Genomic DNA, 8,003 nt, shown 5'->3' with positions numbered 1-8,003 from the left:
AATGACTGCAGCCCCTTTGAAGGGATTGATGGGAGTTTTCTCCGTGTCTCTTCCCCAGAGCATGAAGGTCCAATTTTTTTTTTTGCCTTCAATTTCTGCCAAGTAATCATTCTACAACAAAGGAAATCTCTCTCTCTCTCTCTCTCTCTCTCTCTCTCTCTCTCTCTCTCTCTCTCTCTCTCCCTCTCTCTCTCTCTCCTTCCTTCCTTTCTTTTTCCTTCTTATAAACTGGGATTTCATTTTCAAAGTTGTTCTTTCTGAAACAAAGGATGAACACTAACTTTCTGAAACTAGTCTTGGGTCTATGCTTTGCTAAGGAGAACTAAAAAAAAAACTTCATGGAAGGCAGTTTTCAGTTTTACTTTGCAGATGAATAATCAGAATCCCTTGGTTTATGTTACTCATTAACTGTATAAGTTACCAAAGGACCATGGTATGAGATTAACTTGATATTCCCTCATGTTACAATCAATTTTCCCCTATTTCTTTCAATAAATCCTCTGAATGGAAGCAGATTCACAAAAGAGTTATGAGCTGCTTTGCATAGTGGAAAGAGAGATGGGAATCATAGTTGGGAAACCTCCATTCAAATGCTGACTCACTAGCTGTGTGACTTTTGGTAAGTCACTTGTCCAGAGCTTCAGTTTCTTTATCTTAGCTAAAATGAGGATAGAAGTAATTGCATTACATCTAAAATAGTCATTGTGAAGAAAGAATTGTGCAACTTTTAGAGGAAGCTTTGTGGTACAGTGGACTGAATGTTGTAAATTAGGGACAGGAATACCTGAGTTTAAGTCCTGACTCCAAGACTTATTTGCCATGTAACCTCTCTTAGTTTCCTTGTCTATTAAGAAAAAACAGGGCAGGGGAGGGGAACATACTAATACCTACCCCATTTCTACGAGAATCAAATAACAATATATGAAATGTGCTTTATAAACCTTAACATGTTGCACAAATGCCACTATTATTTTTATCATATAAATGATAGCTTTTATAATAATTAGAACAGCTTTGCTTTCTATTTATCCAAGATTCAAGTACATTTACCATTAACTGGTTTATTCATATCCTCCCTTCCTACTACCTCCCAAAAAAGCATCTCTGCCAGTTCATGAATGTTTAAGGAGGGAAGGAAGGATGACACTATTTTAAATCTGTGAAGGGTTTTTAATTTTTTGGAATAGAGGAGGCCTGAAAATTATAACACAGAGGTCACCACCTACTATATCCACTGTTGACATTCCTGCTGATAAAATCCATTGATACTGATCCTTCCTCATATAAGGCAAGGCTAGCACCTTTTAGCTGGCACCTTAGGACTATAAATAACTTGGTCTCATGGCATTATATAATTACCTTATATTGTTTGATTTTTATCTCTATATATCAAAAATCAGCTTTACCAAATCCTAGGAGTAAATATATCTAATGTATATGACATCATTTTATTTTCTAATGCGTTAATTGATTTTGCTGATTTTTTTTTCCTCTTCTTCCTCTTAAAAAATCATTATCATAAGGGACAGCTGTCTGGGAGAGGGAGAGTGGAAATGTAGTTGACACAAAAACAAAAGATATTCATTAAAATATTTTAAAAACGTTTCAGTACATCTATTTTAATGCCAGAAAATTCCATTCTTCATGGAAACACAGGTATTTATTTTGTAATGTCAATTAATCAAGTTGCATGTATTACACTGAACGACAGATGTAACATCTGTGTGGGCTTACAACAAAACAGGCTTTGTTGAGAATTCTTTGGCATTGAAAAACTTCAGAACACTGATCAGTGCAAAGACCAATAATGACTTCAGAGGATTGATGGTGAAACATGCCTCCCGCCTCTTGTAAATAGCCAGAATATCATAAACAAATGTCACCTACAATATCTTTCCATGGTCCATAAAGTGGTAGATTTTACCACTATAATGCAGAATGAGGTGTGCTTTTTCAGCCCACGGCCAACATGCCATTGTTCGTTTTGGGTTTTGGGGGTTTTGTTTTGGTTTTTTTTTTGATACTTAGTTCTTAGAAGAGAGGGCTCTACTGGGAGTAGGGAGTCATTGGGAAGTCACAGCTACATAAAAGAAAGGAGAATGAATAAAACATTTTAAAAGGAAAAGAGTCTTGGCCATTGAATACCACCCAATACAAATGAGGCATTGCAAATTCTTCTATGAAGTATACATTGTCATGTTGCATTTTGTGTGTGGAAAAGGAGGGAAAAGACCCTGCAGAGTTCAATGGAACATAGCAAATGACTGGTGATCTTCCAATGAATTGCCTTTATTAATGAAGTAAGCTATTTATCATTTTCATCTATACAAATGCTGACCCTCATTTTTTATCCTTTAGGTTCAATCACTAAACAACAGATACATCAAATAATTCCAAAAATAAGCACCCATTTTAATATAATGAAGGAATGATTCAGTCAACAAACGGTTGGCAACCTTGCTAAGCAAGCAAGCAACAAACATTTGTTAAATAGACTTTGGAGAGCAAAAAAAGGCAAAAATAGCTGCTGGCTTTAAGAAGCTGGCATTGTGGTGTGGTGACAAACATGAAAATAATTATGTACATACAAGATATATACAGAGTAGGTGGAATGCAGTCTTTGAGAGAAAAGCACTAGAAAGCTGGAGGGACTGGGAAAGGTCTCCGAGAGGAGAGATTTGAGCTCAGTCTTGAAGGAAGTCAGCAAAACAAAAAAGGGGAAGCAGGTGGGGGGAGAATAACAAGGAGTTGTAAAAATCAAGAGATGTAGTGTTAGGTCAGAGAAAAAAGCTATCACTGGACCTGACGTAAATCTGGTGGAGGGGAGGTGTGAGATGGCTACTAATTACTGACAGTGAAAAGCATGGTGGTCATGGCGGGGAGATGGTAAAACACAAGACTATTTTCAGTCAAATACCAAACAGCATTTCTGACCACAAACTTCTGTGAGAACTAAATTAGGGAAGTGGCTAAATTTGGATAGAGTCTCTTCCTGTGAAGTTGTCAAGCTAAATTATTTATACGTTTGAAAATGAAAGAGAAACTGTATCCACTTTATCACACATATAATTATTTGTGCCAGATTTAAAATAGTGTCAGTGAGCACCAGGTGCCAAACTGAGAGTTAGGGGAGTGTTCGGAACACTGAAAAGGGAGTGGCGTCTCAATAATTCTGGTCAAGGCAATGACCAACCACAATTCCAGAGAATGAATGATGAAACATTCTATCCATTTCCTGACGTGGAGGTGATGGACTCAAGGCGTAGAATGAGACATACTTTTTTTTTCAGACATTGCCAATGTGGAAATTTGTTTAGCTTGACTATGTATACTTTTACCAGAATGTTTCTTTTCTTTTTTAATGGGGAGGGGGAAGATAGAGAAAATCTATTTTTTATTCATTAAAAAATGTTTTGTTTTTTTTTTACAAAGAAGTGACCTTCAACTTTTCACTGAAATGGGCAACTATTAATGTGCAAATCATCATTGAAAACAAAATGTATTTGCTACACATAAATAACCTGCTTCCCAAGATGGAAGCAGCACACCAGAAGCATAATGTTCTAAGGCCAAACGAAGCCAGATGTGGTCCACTTATACATGCAACTGACCCACAATGGCAGGAGTAAAGAGAGGTGCAACCAGTGAGTCAAAGAAAAAATAATATTCAGAGGAATTGAGTTAAGGCTAAGGAAATTGCTACTGTTAACTTGGAATGACATAGGTGTTAAAGAGGAAAACGAGGATCATTTTCCATACACACACACACACACACACACACACACACACACACACACACACACACACACACACCCACTGCAGAAGCTTGTACACCCCATATAAAGTTGAGTTGATTTAATACGGTGGTAAGATGAAAGCAAAACAAAGAGGGGAAGAACAAAGCTCTTACTACACAGGAAGTTAAATTGACGCAACCAAACCCAGCTTCTAAGAGGAAGCGGGGAAAATGCACACTCATTAACCTATCATCTTATTCCAATTCTCAGAAGCAGTTGAAACTGAAAAATTTAGGATTGGCAATAGCTAGAAACATCACAGAATACCTCGCCGGGCAGCTAGGTGGTGCAGTAGGTAGAGTGCCAGTTCTGGAGTCAGAAAGACTCATCTTCCAGAGTTCAAATCTGGCCTCAGACACTTTACTAGTTGTATGACCCTGGGCAAGTCACCTAACCCTGTTTGCCTCAGTTTCCTCATCTGTAAAATGAACTGGAGAAGGAAATGACAAATCACTCCCATATCTTTGCCAAGAAAACCCCAAAGGGGATCACAAGTCAGATATGACTGAAAAACGACTAAACAAGGACAATGGCTAGAAAAATAAAAACCCCTCTGGATCCCAGTGGGATAATGGGTAATAATGGGTTATATTTTAATGGCAAGATAAATGTTCTCCGCGGGCAGTTAGGTGACACAGTGGATAGAGTGCTGTATCTGCAATCAGGAAGTCTTGAGTTCAAATCCAGCTTCAGACATTTAATAACTATGTCACCCTGGGCAAGTAAGTTAACTTCTATTTGCCTCAATTTCCTCAACAGTGAAATGGGAATAATGATAACACCTCCCTGCCTGGGAGATGTTCTGAGGCTCAGATGAGGTATTTGTAAAGCACTTAGCAAGCACAGTGCCTGGCACATACGTAGTAGGTATTTAGTAAGTTCTGTTTCCTTCCTTCTGGAAACTACTGCTTTAACTTATCACCACAATGTGTACATTATGCAGTATTAAGTGCTCAGCCAAGGAAACAAAACAAAGAATTTCTGCCCTTCCCCACAGAGTCAATGAAACTTCTTCTAGCATTTCAATTTTAGACATCAATAAATGTTGTCATAAAAATGTTTTATAGAAACATATTTGTATATAACACAAAATACTCTGTTGTGGTATCAGGTATAGGCCAAGAACCATCATCACAGCTTCTCTAACTCTGCAGGTTGTATCACCTAAGCCTGGGAATATGACTGGTGCTTGACGTTGGTTAGAAAGAACCAGTTGGACTCTGCATAAGTGCCCTCTGCACGTGATCCTTTTTCCAGAAACCCCATGTAAGTCTCAACCCCTTACCCTAGGAATCTTAACCTTTTTTGTCACAGTCTGGAGAAACCTATAGACCTCCTTCTCAGAATATTTGTAAATGCAAAATAAAATACATAGCATTAGAAAGGGAACTAATTAGGTTGAAAATTATCAAAAAAAATTTTTTTAACAAATTTACAGACCCTAGTTTAAGAATTCCTGATCTAGACTTAGCTAACTTCTCAATGGCTTTCACAAAGGCCCCCCCCCTCACCAGCAAATCAACCTCATGGGTACACTTATATTCTGTCAAGCCACTGTAATCCTTTGAACTCTAGACCAAAAAACTCTACCCTGTCCCTGAATTGTGTTTTTCTGTACACACAGTACTGACACACAGAAAGACAGGACTTCCCAACACAATGTAGAACCTCTATTCAAAACCTGTTACCTATTACTTACATAAGCTTGGGCAAGTTGTTTAACATCTCTGGGTCTCATTTTGAATGAATAAAAAAGTACATTTGCTTACTTATGCGCTAGATACTGTGCAAAGCACTAGGGATACAAATATAAAAGAGATAGTCCCTGCCCTCAAAGAATTTATACTCTTATAGGGTACGATAACACATGTCCAGAAGTGGGGATGGTTAGTGGAACCCTAGGGCAATTACTTAATCTATAATTTTTCTCATCTGTAAAAATAAGGGGATGGGGTTAGATGACCCCTAAGTTCCTTCACACTCCACATCTGTCAAGCTGTGATGGGAATCTTTTTACTTCTATTTTTTAAAAATGTTTCCTTTAAGTCATTATTGAAGGCCTTAAGTTGAAGTTGACAGTCTCCTATAATGATCCTGGATCCACACAAGGAGCGTGCACTTACACTATAAATATCAGGGAATGAAAATGCTAGAGTAGATTACATTTTTGTCATTTTCATGCCTGAGATACACAATTTGATAATACCATAGATTTAGAGCTGGAAGGAACCTAGACTTAAAATCCCAAAGGCAATGGGGCAAGGACTAAGGATAAATCTTCTCGGCACATTTGCCAACCTTTATGACTAACCATCAAGGTGTTTGTTTCAAAAGCAGATGGCCAAACACTTAAACAGAATACAGGCGTGCATCTGGGTCTAGACTTGTAGGACTGTAACTGCTTATTGCAAATCAAGTCATTCTTGATAACTTCCTTCCAGTGTAACATGCAAAAAGCCAACATTCCCTAAATTTAGGAAAGAAGTGAAGCTGGGATCGTGGAGATGACATCATTCAAGTGCTTCCATTTTATATCATTTCAATCCAAAAAATGTTTAATTACCATCAACAACATTCAGGAACTGACTTTTGCTAGGCTAGGCACTGAGAAAAGATTTGTTGTTGTGGTCATTAAGTCATTCAATTGTGTCCAACTCTTCACGACCCCATGATCCACAGCACAACATGCCCTTCTATCTTCTACTATCTCCCGAGACCTATCCAGGCTCAGGCTTGTAGCTTCCATGACATCATCTATTCACTTCATTTTCTGCTGTCCTCTTCTCCTTTTGCCTTTAATCTTTCCCAACATCAAGGTCTTTTCCAATGAATACTGTCTTCTCATTATGTAGTCAAAGTATTTAAGCTTTAGCTTTGGTATTTGACTTACCAATAGTCTGCATTAATTTCTTTTAAGTATTGACTGATTTGATCTCCTTGATGTCCAAGGGACTCTCAAAAGTTTTCTCCAATTGTTGATAATTTAAAATAAATAATTAAAAAAAAAGTTTTCTCCAGCACCACAATTCAAGTGTCGTTTCTATAGTACTCAGCTTTCCTTATAATCCAACTCTCACAGCCATACATCACTACTGGAAAAACTATAGTTGTGATTATATGGACCTTCGTTAGCAAGATGATGTCACTGCTTTTTTAGTATGCTATCCAGATTTACCATAGCTTTCCTTCTAAGGAGCAAGTGTCTTTTAATTTCATGACTGAAGTCAGCGTCTGCAGCAATCTTTGAACCCAAGAATATAAAATCTGACACTGCTTCCTTTCTTCTCCCTCTATCTGCCAGGAAGTAATAGGACAAAATGCCATGATATATATTATATATCATCATCAATTTATCATATTATATATATATCATCAATTATAAATAAAATATTGTATATAAATATATAATTATGATATAATATATAACATAAATAAAATAGAATTATAAATAAACATTATAGCATTTATATAGCACTTTAAGGTTTGCAAAGCACTTTATAAATATTATCTCATTTGATCTTCACAACATCCCTGGAAGGTAGGTGCTATTATTATTCCCATTTTATAGATAAGGAAACTGAAGCAGACAGAAATTAAATGACTTCCCCAGGTTCACACAGCTAGTAAGTGTCTGAGGCCTGTTTTGAACTCAGGTCTTCCTGGTTCCAGCTGCAGTGATCTATGTCCTATGTCACCTCGCTGAGATGGAGGACCTTGTCTTCAAAAAGCTTACAATCTAGCCGAGAAGTAAAGCTTTTACACAATTAAAGACTCCAGAGGAATCATTTCTGGCCAAGGAGAGTCAAGAAAGGTCACATGGAAGAGGCAAGTATTCAGATGAAGGATGGGCAGCATGTCAGCTAACAGATAAGGGAAGAGGGAAGACATTTCAGACAAAAGAAACAGGATCAAAAAAAAGGGCATGAGGGCTGGGAACTCCAGGATTACAGAAGGTATAAAATTAGAGACTAGTTTGGTTGGATCAAAGAGCATGTGATGATTGCATAAATATGAGTTGGAGCTAGAATGTAAACTGAATTCCTGTTAAGGATATTGGACTTTGTTCAGTAAGCAATGAGAAGTCATAAAACTGGATGTTCTGGAATAGAATAAGTAGAAGTAAATTAAATCATAAAAGAACAGTTCGGCTACATAACAATGACTCAGTCATCACTGAATCTTGCCATAAATTCCAATCATAAAAAT

This window comes from Vombatus ursinus, unplaced genomic scaffold, assembly GCF_900497805.2.
Source record: "Vombatus ursinus unplaced genomic scaffold, bare-nosed wombat genome assembly UNPS02014832.1, whole genome shotgun sequence".
Lineage (NCBI taxonomy): Eukaryota > Metazoa > Chordata > Mammalia > Diprotodontia > Vombatidae > Vombatus > Vombatus ursinus.
The sequence above is the reverse complement of the archived record's forward strand: the minus strand, read 5'-3'. Positions refer to the sequence as shown.